This window comes from Terrapene carolina, unplaced genomic scaffold, assembly GCF_002925995.2.
Source record: "Terrapene carolina triunguis isolate 2854851 unplaced genomic scaffold, T_m_triunguis-2.0 Scaffold85, whole genome shotgun sequence".
NCBI lineage: Eukaryota > Metazoa > Chordata > Testudines > Emydidae > Terrapene > Terrapene triunguis.
Window position 1 is genome coordinate 7,796,410 of NW_020664436.1, and position 20,074 is coordinate 7,816,483.

At 46.9% G+C, this 20,074-nt stretch overlaps 1 protein-coding gene across 4 annotated transcripts in view; it reads right to left on the reverse strand.

Moving 5' to 3' along the window:
• Positions 1–15,126, reverse strand: part of TJAP1 (tight junction associated protein 1) — a 50,710-nt gene extending 35,584 nt beyond the window's left edge. For 2 of the 4 annotated variants that reach the window (XM_024193739.3, XM_029911057.1), the window contains exon 1: positions 13,666–15,126. The gene's annotated coding sequence lies outside the window, so the exon portion shown is untranslated. The remainder of the gene's footprint in view (positions 1–13,665) is intronic. The other 2 variants (XM_024193738.3, XM_024193736.3) reach the window with 2 other exon arrangements.
• Between the last annotated feature and the right edge of the window lie 4,948 nt (positions 15,127–20,074).

The following is a 20,074-nucleotide window of genomic DNA, read 5'->3' on the forward strand; positions in this document are numbered from 1 at the left end:
CTACCAAAGGGCAGGGTGAAGGGTGGGCCGAGGAGAAGAGCAGTACCACTTCCAGCTAGAACTGAGGCGGAACAGCATTGCAGCAATAGTACTGTATCCTGGCACTGGGTAGAGTGGTACCCCTCCCTAGTCCCAGGGAATTCACGGAAGAGCAGTAGAGATGATTATGTGGCTGAAGAGCTATATTCACAAGGGGACATACCTGTAGAGTTTAGAAAGGGGGAGTGAGGACCACTACCTACAACCACTGGAAGGGTGCACAGGAGTCTAGTGTGCCACCAGGGTTTAGCCAGGAGAAAGCAACTCTAGGGAGCCATGAAGGTCCAGCAGGCTGTGGAACTAAGATTTCAAGGCCCTGGGGTGGCAATTCCCCAAACTGAGCCCCCACACACAATGGAGGGACTAAGGGCCTGATTTACTAAAGGTATTTAGGCACATAAAAGGTACAGATAGGCAACTCATGGGATTTACAGTAGTACCTAAACAGGTTAGACACCTAACTCCCATGGGATTTAGGCACCTCACCAGGTTAGGTACTTTTGTAAACCCCACTAGGCACCTAATACCTTGTAAACCTGGCCCTGAGAAGGCACAGGGAACAGAAGGAAGTGCTTCCCCAACTCCAGCCACATGTGCGCCCCACATATCCAGCTCAGGCTCATTGGAGAGGAAGGAAGACCCTTTCTACCCCGACAATTTGCCAAGCGCCATCCCCACACAACCCATCCAAGTTCCCCCAAGTCTCAACAATGCAGCGTGCAATGGCTGCAGCTCTCCCAGCATACAGATCTTCCTGCTTCCAGGAATAGGCGGTGTCTCTGCAGCTTCCCCTCCCCCTTCCCCAACCCACACATATACTTTGTATGTTTAACGCTGTCTCCTGGTACAGCCCTCATCCTGCCACTGGTGGGCGGGTAAGTGGGGGAAAGGGGCCCTTTATAATTGTAGTGTTGCAATCTGCCAGCCCGGCCAGGCGGCCTGTTCCCGCCTGCATTATATTAAATACCTTATAACTGATTACACCCCCATGGGGCATGATTAGCAGTCTCCAGAGAACAAAGTCTACTTTCAGAAGAATAAGAACAGACACGTACAGCTAACTTACTACACAGCTGGTGAGGGGAGCAAACAGTGAGAGCTTAACTCCACTGATTCCCCTATTACTCCTCTCCCTCCCTCCACGAGCTACAAACACTAGCCAGTGTGAGGTTTCCACTGCACTGGATTATTCTCTTCAGAGTTATACTGGAAGATTCAGGAGATATACAGTCTCACACAAGCAACCTGCTGCCTATGGAACAGAGTCCGAATCCTAGGGACAAATAGCCTCAAGGCAAGTTTTTGGGCGTGCTAAGGTTAAACTTGTAGCTCTGGGTGACAGAGAAGATAAATCCTTTGCACTGATTTCCAGGGTGGGGGAGGGGTCGATTCCACCAACAGCAGCAGGCGAACCAAGAGAGCTAGAAATATGATCGTACAACCACACCCCTCTCTAGCCACGTTATGTACCTGGGGGGGGGGTCTGTATAAAGAATCTGATTTAGTCCTTTGAGTTAACAGCCATCCAGACCTAGAGTTAAAGATTCTACGGCTTAGGGCCACTCTCCCACAGAGATGGATTTTAGGGATCCTGAAAGATGGTAACACCTACCTACCACTTTTCATCTATAGAGCTCAAAGCACTTTACAAAGGAGATCAGTATCACTACCCTCATTTTTACAGATGGGAAAACGAAGGTGCAAGAAGGTGAAATGACTTGCCCAAGGTCAGCCAGCAGGTCAGTGGCAGAGCCAGGAACAGCGCCCAGGTGACCTGAGTCCCAGTCCAGTTCTCTATCCACTAGACCACACTGTTTCCCCTGTTCTTGGGTGGCCATAACATAAACAGCCCCCAATATATTTGACACTAATTGGCCTCAGTCTCAGCAGAGGTGCCAAGGATCAAGTCGACACTGGAGACTGAACACCTTCATCTAAAGAAGCTAGGGAAATGGAGGGGAACCCTCAGTACTCTGGCAAGGACAGGAAGAGCCCTGCATCCCCAAAACCAATGTATCAGTGCAAACCTAAGGAAGCAAGATAGCATGAAGCAGTTCAGCCTTTTTTCGAGATCCCCATGCATCTAGGTGTTGCAGTACCTCACACTGCTCATCTGCAGGCCCCAAGCATGGCCAGGTCAGATAGGAAATGTCAATGAATGACACCTGAGTTTAAAAAAAACTAATTGAGGGGAAAACATTCCTATTCCAGAAAGAGGCATCTGTACAGTGGCTCAATAAAACAGACTGAGAGGCTGTCTGCAAAGTGATGGAATTAGAAAAACTATTTGCTTACTAGCTTCCAGAACCCATCTGTCTTGCCCTTGTCCATGACCCCTGCTTTGCCTGACGTGTGCAATGACACAGAGTGGTGTAGTTTGGAGGCACTGGTACATGGTTGTTATGTTTGAAGGATGCAAGAACCTTGCTGAAAAACATTCCACACGGATTCTCAAGCCAAATAACCCACAGAAGGATTTGCTCATGGAGCCACTAATCCAGCTACAACTAACATACTAATATCTGCGACATGTGCACAGTATGTCTGAACATAATGGCTGGTCTCATTTAGACTGTAAGATCTGAGTATTCTGTGCATTACGGTAACACCTAGAGACACCAACTAACACCACAGCTTCATTGTGCTAGATGCTGTACAAACAGCGTGGAAACATATTTACAGTTATGAAACATCTCACTTTTAGGGACTGAAGGGGGAATTCACCATAAATAGTCCTCTCTCCCATGTGTTAGTCACTAGAAACATACTGAGGTGATTCACTACCACTCTTTCAATACCCAAGACAGCATGAAAGAAATAGAACCCAATTCTATTTAGGTTCTTATGGTGTATCGATCACCGAGGCAACTTTAGCATTACAGTTTAACGCTTTCTGAAACCTGCAAGATAGTTGTGAAGCCCTGGGTGGCATCAAACAATGTCCAGTTGTGCTGGCGTTCAGCAGTCCCAGAGAAACTGTACCGTGGCCAGGCTGCAAAAAAAAGCCCCTGAGAGTAGCCTTTATGTTCTCTCAGCTCCTTTGTGGCAGGAATGGCTGATCCGTATTCTGCCTAATAACACGATTGGCTACATTTAGCAGCTAATCTTCCCACTATGCAGGGCAGCCATCAATCAGGTATTCCACCTTAGCTGGTGAGTAGCAAGCATGGTAGCACATAGCTACCCTGACAGCCTGAAACACCACCACTTCCCTTTCCCTGCCAGTAGGCCTATCCAGAGCCAACAGCAGGGTGGATTGATTTAAATCACCAAGTGGAAAGGCTTGAATTAAATCTATTTTAACCAACTTTTCCATTTGTACCTCAGTTATTTTCTAAAGAAAGGTGCATTCTCATTGACATAACCATTAAAAAACACTGATTTACAACTAAATAGAGCCTTCACACAAGATTTGGTACATCTTTTTGCTGTCTTGGAGTGTACACTATAACTATATACATATATTTAAGCAATTATATAGCTTCATGTTTTCAGATTCTTATTAATTGTACATTTTTAGTATACTAAAAAATAGTGAATATGTTGCTTATTTATCTACCAGATAATTAACTTTTAGCTCATAACTGGAATTTAATTAATTACACAAAACAGCATATCAAATTTATTTTTATTAAACAAAACAGCCTTAAAGTTTTGGATACATAAACTTCCAATCAAAACATGATTCACATTTACAACTAAATGATTTATTAAACAGAAAAATTAACTGTAGTAACTGAATTAAACTAATTATTTCAGGTCAGCCTAGGAAAACTTTTAGATATGCCTAAGTGAATGTGACTGGAGCTTACTTTCCTAAGTCTCTTGAAAACGAGAGTCTCCTAAGTTATTTAGATTGTCTTTCAACTTTTAAAACTAGTAGATCTCATCTCCTTCCTTCTCCTTTCTATTCATAGACTGGAAGAGAAAGACAAGTTTTCCTGTTTTTTCAACTCCCAGTTGATTTTTCAACTTTGAATGAACTAGTGCAAATGAAAAAAAATATTCTTTCTGGGCCTGCAGAAAAGGCTACTGCTGTCAATAGCTGGTTTAGCACTTCAACAAACTCTGGTTGGTTGGTTCCAGGTGCTTAGCTAGTGACTTCCACCAGTTCTGTGGTATGACTTTCTTTAAATTGAAAACTGAGCCAGTCAAAGCTCAGGTAGGGAGCAGCTGTAAAATAGCAGTATACATAGGTGCCGACTCCGTGGGTGCTCTGGGGCTGGAGCACCCACAGGGAAAAAATGGTGGGTGGGCAGCCCCCCCCCCCCCCCCTCAGCCCCCCCCTTCCCCCCAGTGTTTGCCACTCCCTGGCAGGCCCTGCTGATCAGCGCCTCCCCCTCCTTCCCCATGCCTCCCGCCCGCCGTGATCAGCTGTTTCACAGTGTGGAGGAGACTTTGGGAGAGAGGGGGAGGAGCGAGGGCATGGCGCATTGGGGAACAGGGCATAACGTGGCGGGAAGGGGGTGGAATGGGGCCTTGAAGGAAGGGGTGGAGTGGGGGCGGGGCCTGTGGCAGAGCCAGGGGTCGAGCACCCCCTGGCACATTAGAAAGTCAGCGCCTGTGAGAGTATAAGACCACCCATCTTGTCTTAGTGGTTGATCCTGATGAGATATATGATGGTGTCTCCTGAAGTCAGAGGTCAGGTTCCAAAGGCTGTGATGACTTTGCTAGTCTCTTGCACACAGTAGCACAACTCCTGGGACCCACACAGGATCAAGTTCTTAATACAGTACATGATCTATTGTGCCATATTTATAAAGCTTAACCTCAAAAGTTAGACTTTTCCCCCAACTGTTTCTTTATATAGAAAAAACAGCTTTTAACTCAAAGTTTTTGATAGAGGGTCCATAGATGTTTTTTATTTCAATATTTTAAGAGATTAGAAGTTTAGGCCTTAACATATTTTGTATTAAATTCAGATTTCATTTTAAACAGGTTCATCTTTTTTTAATTATTTAAATAAGACAATGAAAAAAAAATCTGATTTAAATAAAACATCTGATTTGATTTTTTTAAATGCTGATTTTTATCCACCCTGGCTAACAGCCTTCCAGTTGAAGAGAAGCATTCCTGCACTCCACTCTCTGCACTACCAGCATTCACCACCAGGGCAGCAGACCCTAATTTAGCCCAGCACGAGCCCTCTGAAAACTGCTAATCCCCGAGCACAGCTGTTTCTCAAATGTACTGGCATGAGCAAACCATAAACGATTTATGGCGCGTGGCAGGAAGATTCCTGGCTCCCTGCGTGGGCGGGGTTTTGGTAGAAGATCATGCTTGGGCTAATGTTTATATTGCGAGTTGTCAGTCTAGCAATAAATCATCTTCTGTACTACATGGTAATAGAGCTCTCCCCACCCAGCTGGCACCCTGACTACAGTGAATCCGATTAGAGCCATTTCAGACACACCTGGGAGGCTTTTTTTTACAGAAGCACCAACAAGTCAGGGAAAAATTGATACATTTACAAACAATCTATAAGAATTCCATAGTCCTGCAGGCTGGGTTTATTTTCAGGAATCAACCCTGCCTGGTGCAAAAGGCTTCCTCAAATTACATTCCCAACCTGCTGCAAGTGATCAGACCTAGTACATACATAAACATCTCCTGCTAGTACAGTGCTTTACTAGTAATGAAGAGTTACAGTCAAGGAGACCCTTCTGAGCAAAACTAGTTTTCAGGAACTTACATAGCTGAACAGAGGACCCCTGGAAAGTTGAGTTATAAATATGGGGGCATAAAATATGTTTTTCATATATTAGTCACGCAGACACTTTCTGCTTGACAGAAAGCTCAAACAGTTTAAAGGGACATTGCCAATTTGAAAATCACACATATCTAATACTGTTGCTCAAAACAGCTCAGATTAAAAATATTTTAAAAAATAGGACGATGAGATTTAAAACCACAAACCAGCAGGGAGAATCTGGGGCAGCTGAAGCAGCTGCAACTACTTTTAGCCCATTTCATATTGACAGATTTCAAGTTGACAGCATCCCTTTCATTTTTTAAAGCTTCCCACTTGGCAGGAACACACAGTCCTTACTAAGGAATGGCAAGAGTGTTTCAAATTCTCCTGTTTTAGGAGTATTTGAAAATTATACTGAGCATGTGCAGCAACACATGCCCAAGCTGCAGGTATGACCAGGAACCATGGAGCACCTACCAAGAGCTGCACATACTAAAACAACAATTAAAAAGTTTGTTGTCATAACTACTGGCCTAGTGGATGGGGGAGAGGGGGAAGCAATAGACATGATATATCTCGCTTTTAGTAAGGTTTCTGACACAGTCCCAACATGACATTCCCAAAAGCAAACTAGAAAAATGTGGTCTAGATGAAATTACTATAAGGTGGGTGCATAATTGAAAGACAATACTCTCAGTAATTATCAAAGGTTCACGGGCAAAGTGGGGGGGAATGCATCACCTAGGGTCCTGCAGGGTTTGTCCTGGATCTGGTACTATTCAATATTTTCATTAATGACTTGGATAATGCAATATAGAATATGCTTTACAAATTTGCAGATGACACCAAGACAAGGGGGCTGCAAACTCTTGGGAAGACAGGATTAGAATTCAAACGACCTTGACAAATTGAAGAATTGGTCTGAAATCAACAAGCTGAAATTCAAAAAAGATAAGTGAAAAGAACTATACTTAGGAAGGAAAAAATCAAATGCATAAATACAAAATTGGGAATAACTGGCTAGGCAGTAGTACTGCTGAGTTATATTGGATCAGAAATTAAATATGAGCCAGCAATGTGATACGGTTGCGATAAAGGCTAATATTCTGGGTGTGTTAATAGGAGTGGAGTATATAAGACATGAGAGGTAACTGTCCTACTCTGCTTGGCACTAGTGTCAACTGGAGTACTGTCCCGTTTTGGGCATGTCACTTTAAGAAGATGTGGACAAATTGGAGAGAGTCCAGAGGAGAGCTATAGAAACAATAAAAGGTTTAGAAAAACCTGACCCATGAGGAAAGATTAACAAAACCGGGCATGTTTAGTCTTCAGAAAAGACAGGGAGGGGGATAAGGGAGGAGAAGCGGGGGGGGGGGACGACTTGAGAACAGTCTTCAAATATGTTAAGGGCTGTTATAAAGAGGACAGTGATCAATTGTTCTTCATGTCCACTGAAGGTAGGACAAGAAATAATGGGCTTAGTCTGAAGCAAGGGAGATTTGGGTTAGATATTAGGAAATACATTCAAACTATATGGATAGATAAACACTGGAATGAGGCTTTCAAGGGAAGTTGTAGAATCCCTATCATAGTCTAACCTGTTCTTAAAAGCCTCCATACACCTGTCAGGGATGGTCTAAGTATACTTTGTCCTGCCTCAGTGCAAGGGGTTGAACTCAATGACCTCTCGAGGTCCTTTCCAGCCCTACACTTCTATGATTCTAGTCTAATTAACTTGGAAAAACATTTGATCTTCATTAGAAACAAATGCCACAGAGTCAAGTTTGCCTAAGGTTTTATACAAGTCCAGCTACAATGCCCCAAAAGACATAAGCAATTCCCCTTCTCTTCTTTTGACTTTAAAGAAAATTCAGTAAGTTACATTAATGCCACATTAGGGCTGAGATTTTACATGTACAACAATTGGAAATTTCACAATTGTGGTTTCTGCAGCACTGTCAGTCAACTTCATTTCCTAGATAAATTATAACAAGACAGAACCTGGCCCAAGACACTGTTGCTGTGCGAACCACAGCTCTAACTATAAGCATAGTTAAGCGCTGGAATGCTGACCCTTGGGCATTTGAAATTGTTATATCAATGCATAGCACTGAGCTGCCTCCTCCATCAGCACAAACGAAGTTCCATACTGTCAATGAAGTGAGGCAGCCACAGATCAGACCCCAGTGCAGGAACCCATGGCAGTCAGTCTGAGCCCTGCAGGAAGTCCTACTATCTGACTCTGCGTCATTTCACTTCTCAACATGATTCCCTCAGGATCACACAGACAATTGCTCAGAACTAGCTGGGGAAATCACTAGCTGTTTGTTCACTGAACACGGTTACACACAAATGGCTAAATTCTGCCCTAGAATGCATGCATAGTACCCAGTGAAATCCAGGGGAGTTGTGTGCACAGATCTCAGAGCTAGACCCCATCCTCAGCTCTGGAAATCCTCCCATTTTTCCACAGCCTTTGTAACAGTTCCTGCCATACTCAGACATACACTGCTACCAAATGCTCTCTTACACACACTTCCCTACCACAGCCACTTACCAGGACCTCTCGCCTTATCAGCCCATCCCTCCTGCCCAATTCAGACAGCAAGACCACATGAACAAGCAGCACACAACCACCTCTAGGTCCTCAGCACAGATGGAGGTGGATATCGGGACAATGGAAACGCCTTGCAGAGCAAGAAGGCTTTAGGCTGGCACAAAAGCATACCAGATTTCACTAGAATGTCCTTAGAAGAATTCCATCCCCCAGCCAGCAAGGCTTCCAGCACCTCTCAGACTAAAGTCCATAGTAAGCTTGCAACGTGGAGGGGCCAAACTCCACACATTCCTTTTCCTTCTAGCAGCAGCTGAAAGAAGCATAGAGTGATGGTGTCCCCTAACCACCAAGAGTAAGGAGGCCATACCCGCAGGTCTAGGGAGGACCCATTCATGGATAAGAGAAAGTTAGCTGCTAGAGACTGCACTAAATCCCCAAGATTCCCCCCATGACCTTCTAAAACCCTCAAATGTTAGGACCACAAAGAGTGATCTTTAAGGGTGATGATCATAAAGAGGAAGATTTAAGAAGCAATGTGACAGAGCAAAGATGTACTGTACCTCTGAGGAACTGCCAGACTGGATCAGACATGGGGTCCATTTGGTTCAGGACGTTGTCTCTGACACTGCCCATTACTAGATGCTTCAGAAGAAGATGCAAGAAAATCATAGTGGGCAGTTATGGAATAACCTTCTTCCTCCTCCTCCTAAGCCGCAGCCATTAGAATTGGTTTATGTGCTGCAGCACAAGGGTGATAATCTCATTTCAAATACATATTTTATTATAACAAAAGTAAATCTCTGGACCTTCTCATTCATTTAAATGTCAGATCCATTCTGAATCCTGGTAAACTCTTAGCCCTAATGCTATTACGTGGTAGTGAGTTTCACAGATCAATTATGCATTGTGTGAAAGTATTTTTTAAACCAGTATGAAATTTGTTGCCTATCAGCTTCATTTAATTTCATTCCATTTAACTGAAAAATACAGTCAGGCACTTTAAATTCTCATATGGAGCCTTCCAGGACTCAACACCTAGCACTGGGCAGGGCCAGGAATAGAGAGCTGATGCAAGTGATGTGAATAAAGCATTCCAAGTAACTCTTCATTCCCACCCTGGCATAATGGGACTCACACCCCTCTGGGGCTATGCCTTCAGAGCAGTTTGGAAAGCCTTAGCGATCCACTAAGCATAACTTCCAGTAGGACACTCCAGAGTGTATCATGTTATCACATTAGCAACAAGACAGTACATTGACAGGCTGGCAAACAAGAGAATAGTTTCCAAGTCTAAACGGGAGGAAGGGGGAGAAAGGAGAAGAGGGAAATTTGAGTCATGTGTAAAGACACAGCCATACAAGAAAGCATGTGAATAGTGGAAACAAACATACAGATCACAGAGGCTGGGGGCTTTCTTAGAATGCCCTCCTCCTTTAAATAGAACAGGGGTGTAACTTGGGCCCTGTTTTACAGCAATTTCATCACTCCACAGAACATGCAGGATAGTGGACCACACAAGTTCCTCCTTCATTCTGAGCATCAGGCAAGTCACATCTTATTGTATTTATTTGTAGGTATTTCTATGATGTTCATCTCCAAAGTATCTGAGCACCTCACGGGCACTAACGGAGGTGCTCAACTCCCCAGTGAGGTGGAGTAGTATTAGCCCTATATGTAGCTGAGGAAAGGAGGCAGTGACTCTCACAAGTTCACACAATAAATCTGTGCGGAGCCAAAAACAGAACATAGTTCTCCTGTGTCCCAGGCCAGTGCCCTGACCACAAGATCATCCTTCCTCTCAAACCAGTCTGTAAAGATACTTCACCTAAAAAAAGTAACATTCCTCCAATGAAGTTACAGATCTGTCTTGGATAAAACAGCAGACTTTATGCAGAGGGACTGGCTCAGAGAAAGATAGGGTGAACAGACAGCAAGTGTGAAAAATCGGGACGGGGGTGAGGGGTAATAGGAGCCTATATAAGAAAAAGATCAAAAAAAGAGAAAGAGGACAGATGATTTCACCTCTGGGGCACTGGCCAAGTTGGCAGAAAACTACATTCACAGCTTTGTTGGTCCCTGGATGATATCAGTTTGGGAGGGGGTTCAGTTCACTCCCATCCTTAGTGAAGAGGTATCCAACACATATTTGGCACTAACTGAAGCCTAGCAAATAGTCTGAGTAGAGGCCAAGGTTCAAAAGTGTCACCGTGACAGCCTGAACTGTCCTATTCAGGCGTCTTAATTTTTATCTGAAGGGCAGAATCCACAAAACTTTCAAGTGTGGAGATGGGGGCTGGGAGTCACTAACATTAACATATCTGCCCCCTTGTGACAATTCCAGCCTCAGTCCTGCCAACAAGAATACAAGGTAAGTCCCTCTTCTTGTGGTTGGCATCCTCCCTTTGCTCCACCCCCAGCTCCATCTAAGAACTGACTGGGCCTGTGGGTCTCCTGCATACAGTACAGCAGAAGCAGCAATGGCAGCGGGAACTTGACCAGATTAGGCAATTCTCATCACACATTCTACTGACAGCGCTAGCCCTCTGCTGCTGAGGAAGCAATTTGTGGATTGGCTGTGACCCTGCCCTACAGAATTGTCCCATGCAGCAATGTTTGAAGTGTGGAAACAAATGGAGTCCCCACAACTTGAAATGCCCTTTCTCTAAAAATGAGTAAGGCATATTAGGGCATATTAGCAGGATGAGAAGCCCACCTGCTGCTACCCAGGCTGCACCTCCTGATACACAACGTCAATCTCCAGGGCTCTCAAGCACCAAGTTTACTTTGAATGGAGGAGTCTCTGGCCGAGCTTGTGAAGGCCTTACACTCAACTCAACAACATTTGTCTGTCTTTCTGTAATGCAATAACTTTTGAACACTGCATCTGATCAACTCCAACATTTCAAGGAATGTTCTAGGTATCAATGGCCAGAACCCTATTGATTCTGGAGAAAATCGGAAAACCAAAAGGGGGAAAATGGGGGACACATGAAGCCCCGGCCATCTGACTAGCACAGCCATAGCTTCAAACACCTCTGCAACTGTCTACAGATCAAACTACTGGCTGATGGCATGCATTAAGACATAATGATAATACCCCTATTTCATATCTGCCTATCCTCTCAGTAGAGTTTAGCCTGTTAACACCCTAAATAACATCTCACAGACAGACAGAAAGAAGAATGGTGTGGGAGAAGGGGAAATGGGAGTGCCCTCAGAGCTCCTGGTTTGGGGAGGAAATTGGGGTCCCTGATATGGGGAAGGGAGGAATGGGGCACATAGAACACAAGGCAGAGAGAGACTGGTGTACCCCAGTATGGGGAGAGGGGGACAGGGGCACAGAGCCCCTGGCACAGGAAGCACATGAGAATGGGGGGCACACAGAAACGTTGTCTTGAGGGGATATTGGGAGATCCTGGCACATGGCACAGGAGGAAATGGAGGGGAACACAAAGCCCCTGCTGTGGGGGTAAGGAGAAAATGTGGGGCACTAACAGACCCAAGCATGAAGAAGGGGTTAAGGGGCTTTGCAGGGAGTCCCCGAAATAGAGGGGACAGGAAGGTGGCACACAAGGAGTTTGTGGGGGCAAAAGGAGGGATGCAAGAAGCCTCCAGTGTGTGTAATAATCTCATCTTGCACAAATTATGAAGCATGTGACCTGCTAGTTAGGGCTACTGGGTAAAGCACAATCATGGTTTTAGTCGATCCCGTTTATTCTGCCATTACTGAGTGATTGTCTTTGCTCAACCATTTAAAGCACCCATAAGGCAAGGAAGGCCAACTGCCACAATCCTATATTACATGCAGCTCCTGATACCACACACTCTCCAGTGGATACCCACCACCATGCCAAAGTGTGGTGCATCAGTTACCCACCCTGAACACAAGGGGCGGATCCTCAATGAGAAGCACACCCTTCCCAAACTCCTGGGCCCTTTTACACTCTGTGCCACCCAGGTGCCATTTAGGAAGACAGGAAAAAGATAAAAATTCGGGGTTTGAAATCTGGAAAAAAGAAAAAGCAACTAGCAGAGAGCCACAGCTACTCGGCACAGTATGTAGAAGATTGCAATGCATCTTTGATACAGAGGCAACAGGTCCCAGCAGTAACAGCCCTTCTTGATCACCAAGTGGCTCGATGATATTAAAGATGAAGGTAGTCACAGGTTGCATTGTGGAACTCTATAGGCCACATCTGGCAACCCAGAGTGTGTTCCCAGTATATTATATGAGCCACATGGCTGCCTATAAAGAGAGCTAAAAGCACAGAAGAGACTCCTGATGCTGCAGGTTACACCAGTGAGATTAAATGCTGACCTTACACTGAATCTGGTATGCACAGAACACCGTTTAGGTACAGGTACCTAATACTTTCTGCACAGATTGAGTGACAGGTAGAAACAGAAAGGAAGTTTACATTGAAAGTGACTCAAGGGGAAAGGAGTGAGGAAGGGCAGCACAAGTCAAAAAACTACATAAATAGTGAACAGCCCGTCCTCTCAACTTGATCTCCACACATTCCTTACCCCACTGCAGGCAAGCTCAGACGTGCACTTGGCCTTGGCATTAGGGGATCACCTAAAACATAGATGCAAAGATTTACTAGAAGGAATTACCTGGCAGATTAGGGAATTACTAAAATTACCTAATTTGAGACATCACAATTCTCACAAGAGGCCATGTCTGCACTACGGGTGCTACATGCAGCTATGCCACTGCAGTGCCGTAGTGTAGACACTTCCTGCCACTGACAGGAGGAGTTTTTCCATCGACCTAGCTGCATCTACACTGGGGATTAGGATGGCTCAGCTACGGTGCTCAGGGGTGTGAATTGTTAGGTCGATCCGCATTTTAAGCTCAGACCAGGCATCAAAGAGATCCTGAGGATCTGTCTGTGCAGCTCCAGCAGGGTAGAACTTTTTTTTAATTAGGCAGGGATAGCTCCAGCGCTCCCTGGACCCGCCTGGATCCAGTCCACATCGACTCATTTCAGGAGCTGTATCCACAGCTACTTCAGTACTGAAAAAGGGGGCTTTAAAGTGCTCATTTCATGGGGAACAAAGACCACTAGTACTGCCCTGGTTTGAGTTAAGCTTGTCTGCCTAGTGGCTGATCTTGAATTCTACCCAGAAACTCCCAATTGCTCTTATGAGCACCCTGCAGTTACCATCTCTCCATCTACCATCTCACCTTGGGCCCGCTTTACATAACATGGACCTAATATGACAAGAAGGATGCCCTAGCATGCAGGGCCTACAGATGGACCATTTGCTAGGTTTGTGCCTCACACATTTGCACTCTAGGATTTCAGGAATTCAAATATTGAAACGCAGAGTGTGGGCTGATGTAGCATCACCTCATTCCTGGCTTCCTTACCTGCTCTCTGCTGTTTGTATCCAAGGGATTCACTTCCTCCTCCTGTGCAGCCCCTTTATATCAGCTCTGTCACTGGACTGATTCTGCAAAATACAGATCTGCAGCTTTGAGAAGCCCTGTCAGGCAAGGAGCAGTCTCATTTTGCCGGGCTGTCTTTTCAGTGGGCTCACTCCAGCTGGCCTCTCTCAGACCTGGTCCATTCCCAGCTCAGAGAAACTTACAGCTCACTCACTCACCCTTTTGCCGATTAATGCAATTTCAGTTGGAAATAATTTTTTCCCTCTTCCGTTTACAAATCCCAGTGCCAGTGCTCAACCTTTCACTTCTTTCATACTCAATTGTTTCCCACTCACGCTCTAGACCAGATCCAGATATGGTTCAGTATCATTTGCTCAGCTCTGCTGTTCTCTAAACTTTCCTTGTTCTTAGGAACTGTTCAGATTCACTAACTTCCTTGCAGAAAGTCTCTTGGATGATGCCTGGTGCCAGGGAGGGTCTCTAGGTTGGTAAAGGATCCTCTCTCCTCCCCGACCAGATTTGGCACAGAGACAGCGTAGTTCCCTCTCCCCTACTCTGACTTCTTCAACACAGTTGGGGTCTTGATCACACAAACTGTCTCGGATTTGCTTCACTTCATTTCCAATTCCAAAGCCCTCTTGTTGTGGCTATCACTGTCTCACCCCTAAACACACATAGCTCCTCATCTTTCACTCCATAAGGATCTGGTTCTGTTCAAACTTAGTTTAGACCTCTCTGGCCCACAAGCAGACCCAGTTCAGTTCTGGGATCAGTCTTCCTCGATTTCCAGACTCAACTGGGTTTAAACTGACTCAGTTCCACTGTCTTCCCCTGCAGGGTTCAGTTCCTGACCCATGCACCTCTTCTACCCCCAATTCAGCTCTGGTCTGTCCTGGCCCCTGCAGCCCAGGGGTGATTGTCTGGTTCTGATACAGTTTTCCTCCCTGGGCTCACGTCTCCCAGTTCTGTTCTGACCCAGTTGGGCCCAGCTCCCCCAACACCAATGTGACTTTACAGTTAGTTCTGCCTGTTTCCCTCCCCTTTAGCCCGAGGGCGACAAGCTGGGGGCAGAGCCGAACTCCTCCCTTTCTCGCGGGTCCCGGTTCGGTTCTGATCCGGACGGGACGCTCTTTGCGCTGGCGGAGCTCTGACCTGGCCAGGCTGGGCCCTATCCCAGACCGGTTCTGACCCAACTCGGACCTGAGCGCTCGGGGCCAGGTTCGGTGCCGGCGCGGTCGGGCCCCGGGCTCGGTTCTGACCTGGCTGGGTTCCCTCAACCCCCCGGGGTCCCGGCCTGGCTCGGAACCAGTCGGGCTCCGCTCCTCCCGGACTCCCGGGGACTTTACAGCCGGTTCTGACCCGGTTCGGTTCTGTCTCGGGCCCACCCCAAACTTTGCCCCGCTCGGCCCGGCCCCGCGCGCTCGGCTTAGGCCACCATTTTGCCGCGGGGTACGCTGGGTAATCCGGCGGAATCCCCACGCAGTGGCGTATGTGCGTCATCGAGAGGGGGCGGGGTCACGCACGGCAGAGGGAGAGAGACGCGTGGTAGATCACCATGGCCACAGGGGAGCAGGGTACAGAGCTTGCGCGGCTCCTCGTAGCGCGAGTCCCGGGCTCTGAGACTCGCTGCCGGGGGGAGGGGTTGCTGTGTAGACGCCCCTGAAGCGCTGCTCTGCACAGGGACACACAGGGCTGGGCTGGTGTGGTTAGAGCAGAGCAGGAGCGCCCGCTGCCCACGGGGTGGTTACACCGGAGTCACCGGTAAATGCCCCATGTAGACAAGCCCTGGCAGGGAGCAGCTCACCGAGCTGGGCTGTCCCACGTTCACAAGCATCTTCCAGGTGTCAGACTGAGGCGCCTCTCTTGGTCCCGCACACGTCAGGGACCCGGCTACGGGGGGGAGACGAGGTGGTCACGGGTGAGGCGATAGCTTTTATTGGGCCAGCTTCTGTGGGTGAGAGAGACACGCTCTGTAACCCCCTTTTTATCCGCTGACTGCAGGGGGGTTAATGGGCCACTCCGCCTTGAATGGTCCCTTACAATATGTGCTAACTACTTAGGCTAAACTATCCGTTCCGCCTTCCAGTTCGCTATGACGCTAGGAGGGACCTGCGAGGCTCCAAGGCTCGTCTCACTCCCAGAAGTCGGTCCACTAAAAGCTCTTACCACCTTGTCTCTCTAACAGCCTGGGGCTAACACAGCTACAACTACACTGCAGCCAGGACACTGGGGGTGGGGGGGCAGGCTGCTCCACCTACTCTAATTGGCTTCCCTACCCTGGGTGAGGGGAAATTCAGTGCATGTGTTTGCTCAGAGTCCCTCCCCAGACTTCCAACCCCACACCTCCACTGCCCTGTGACTACCTTAACCCTGCCCTGGAGGCTCTGCTTCCTCATGGGGAGGGGAATTCGGTGTCACTAAAACAGGGATTGGCAACCTTTGGCACACAACCTGCCAGGGTAAGCACCCTGGCGGGCCGGGCCAGTTTGTTTACCTGCCGCGTCCGCAGGTTCGACCAATCGCGGCTCTCACTGGCCGCGGTTCGCCTCTTCAGGCCAATGGGGGCTGCGGGAAGCGGCGTGGGGATGTGCTGGCCATGTGCCAAAGGTTGCCGATCCCTGCACTAAAACAACCTGAAGGAGGCTGTTCCTTTCTGCTTTCGCCCCTTGGCCTTTTCCCAGCTCAGAGGCGGGGGGGAGGGTCACGTTAGGGATGCTCCGAGGTTCCATAAGTCAAATGAATGGGAGGCCATGACACAGAGATATAATTCTGCTGCAGTAGAGTTGTAGTCCTGGATGGTATCACAAGCAGAATCTAAGGCACTGAAGCAATGACGCGCATGTACATGCAGGAGTCTTTTCCTTGCTGAATGCAGGGCACTCTGGCCTGCATCACAAGAACAAGGGGCAATTCTGCCTCAGATATTTCCCAATGGTGTCACTTTAGCAGATGCCTGGGCCCAGATCCACAGCATCTTACCCTTGTTATGTTACTAATTCCCAACAAAAACCCTGTCTCCCCTCCCCAGAAGGCTGCATGTCAGACTTAGTCCTGGGGCACATCACAGTCTGTTGCTATGTTATGATGCTATAAACAGAGGATTCTAACCTGTATGTGGGACCAAGTGGGGAGGGAAAGAGAGAGGTGAAGAGTGGAAAAATCCACTTAACAAGAGATGTAGGAGAACTGTGTTCTCCTAAAAGTGCAAGGACTGAGGAGAATGGATAGAGGCAGGCAGAATGTGGGCAAGGCCTGTTCAAATCGTGGGACTACCACATAGTTCTGCCAGTACCCTCACTCCTCACCTGCAACCCCCTGCTATTCTAGTCCTGCCCCCCCACAAGCTCTCTGAATCCTGACCTGAAGCTATTCCAGTTTTAGACCAGATATAATTCTGCCCATTGTCACTCACTCCTGTACTGCAGCCCTTCCCACCTCTGTTATTTTTCAGTCCTGAGCATCTCCTGAGCAGATACTGACGTGGCAAATGAACTGAGCCAAACTGAGATGAGATTTTATAAATTGGAAAAAGCCCTCCGGGTATTTGGATGAGACCCCTAAACTTACTTCCTCTGTGACCCTGCCAGGTCCACATCCAAGTGGTGAAAGGCTGGCGTATTGGCTCACAGGGCTGCTGAACCTCAAACAGATCCCTTCTCTCACAGCTGAAGACAGGGATTCGGCAGCGTTCTGCTTCCATGACCTTGAGATTGTTGTGCTTGGGAAGAAGCTAGAACATCTGAACCACACCCAGCGGTGCCTGCTGCCCTGGGCCATGCGTCATCCAGGGATATTTCAAGAAAGCCTTCAATACTTGTGCCTCCATAAATTCTCCACATCCTCTCTCTGCACTGGAGTCAGATAACAGGCAGAAGAACAATGGCTCCAAGAATCCAGGCTGCCCATCTGCTCTGTGTTTCCAGATTCTTGCCTCCACAGCGCCAGCTGATGAAATTTTCATAGCCGAAGAGGTTTCTCATTTCCACTGACCCTAGCTGCCTTGGAGCCTTCGCACTTGAGCCTGTCTGAGTTTCTGTGAGTATATGCTGTAGGTGACAACGATTAGAGAGCCCCTTGCTCTTTTATAGACCTTTCAACTTAGGATCTCAAAGCACTTTACAAACATACATTAATTAAGCCTAACAAGAAGTTAAGGGCCTGATTTTCAGATCTTCTGAGCACTCACTGCTCCTATTGACTCCTCTTGGAATTAATGGTGCTCAGCACTTCTCAAAATTGGACCTTAAGTGACTTCCACAGTGTCAAACAATGAATTAGAGACAGAGTCAGCAATATAACTCAGGAGTCCTGAATCCCATGTTATAACCACTATAAAACACTCCCCTCCCAAACCTCAAAACAGAACCCAGCAGTCCTGACTCCTATTACTCTACCCACTATTTACTCCTTCTTGGCTCTCCTAGCCCTGTGTTTCTACAAGGTAGGCAGCAGGTTCACCCCTGCACTGGGAGCTGAGGTGTGAGATGTTGTGGGTGCATTATGTTATGTTACATTATATTCATTTATATAACACTGTTAATACCAAAGCACTGCTCCCTGCTGGAGCCAGTTGCTCACTAAAGCTTCTGAAGTTCAATTAACAAGCACCAGGTAATCTAACACTGGACTCCCAATAATCCCTTTATTTTAAGGGGCCTCTGGCTGATGCAAAAGCCCCCGGCAAATGACCCTGGAAATACATTTGAGATTCTCTTAAATACCAGCTGAATTTATGACCCTCAGTGAAGAGCAGGAAAGAATCTCTTCAAAATACTTTCCAAGAGGCAGCACTTTATATAGACCACTGTAACAGTATAAAAGAGACCCCTGGAGGGGCAGGTGCCACCCTGTGGAGAGATGAATCCCCCTATTTAGTAAAGCATTTACAACTTTGACTGGTGATGGAGTGGATGTCAGGAGGCTGAGAAGTATTGTCTCCCCACCAGAGGGAGGCAGTGCAGGCTTAGGCCGCTCAGGTTCACAGTCACCCCATGTCAAGCTGGTGAGACAGCCTGGCATCTGACTGGCTGTGCCCCACCAGGGAAGCCTGAAATAAGAGACTGACTCACTGGCCTCCAGCTTTCCTCTGTATGAAGCAAGGGATGGAGCCTCCCTGTAGAGATGTTCTCTCCTCTCCTTCCCTGGGACATCACAGGCACGCAGACGGCACTCAGGAAATACTCTGGCCCCCCTCCTGCACGCCCGCTCATTCTGGGACAGCCTTGGCTCTGGAGAGGATTCCTGGCTAGTCCTCAGCTGAAAGGCTGGGGCCTCAGTGGGAGAGGAATTCTCATGGGACGGGTCCAAAACAGGAATCATGAACAAAACCTTAGCAACATAGGAAATGCACTCTGGGGTAGGCAGGCGCAAAGGGATCCTGGCACTGTACAGCCATACAAGTAGGCCCAGTTCCTTATCTCAAAGAGCGTACAATTCAATTCAAGACAAGACTCAGCAAGGGGGTGTAACACATGATCAGTGGGAATGGGGAAGGAAGGATGAGGATAACAATGATAAAAACACGTGGTTACAATAGATTGCCTTTAGGACAGCTAGATGGATTCAAGTCATTTAAACATACGTATATAGGTATACATATATTATAAAATATAAATACACAGAAATCAAATAGATCTCAATGGCCCCTCATCATCATTCGCATGACAAATCCCCAAAAGATATGGCCTCCTTGCAAATCAAGCACCACCCAGGTCAGTCACTGACAAGATGTTTCCGGTGGTCTAACTGTATATTCAGCTTATGTCCATTACTGGCAATCTTATCACGCCACTGATGTTTTTGGTCCTCATGTGATCGCTGGCCATATGTAGCAGCATTCCTTGGTACACATGCTTTGGATTTCATTGGTTTTCCATTCTAATAATATGTCCACACCTAGAAATGGAACTAGCGCTTATGAAGGTGGCTGCAGGATTCAGCTTTGAACATCCTCATTTCTGATCTTGCCCTGCCACTTGATATGGAGCAGCTGATGAAGATGACAAGAACTGAAAATGTCAATCTGGTGTTCTTCAACCTTCCTTAGCAGTACATTTCAATTCCGTACAATATCACAATTCTCAGTGATCCTGACTGGCCATCTAACTAGCCAGAAAGAAAAGAACATAGCGGACCTGATCCTCTCTTGCCCTTCACCTTGTGCAGTTATTTACCCTGATGCAGACTCGAGGAATATAGGCTCACATTAGATTTGGGCGAACTATAGTTTTAAACTGAATTGGGGTACTAGCACGAGCAATAGGCCCAAATCATGGAACCAAAAAGAATGAGATTATGAGAAAGAAGAGTTGTGTTAAATTTGTAGTGACCCTTCAAAATACCAGACCTTGTCTATACTACAGGTTACTTCGGTATAATTTATGTTGCTCAG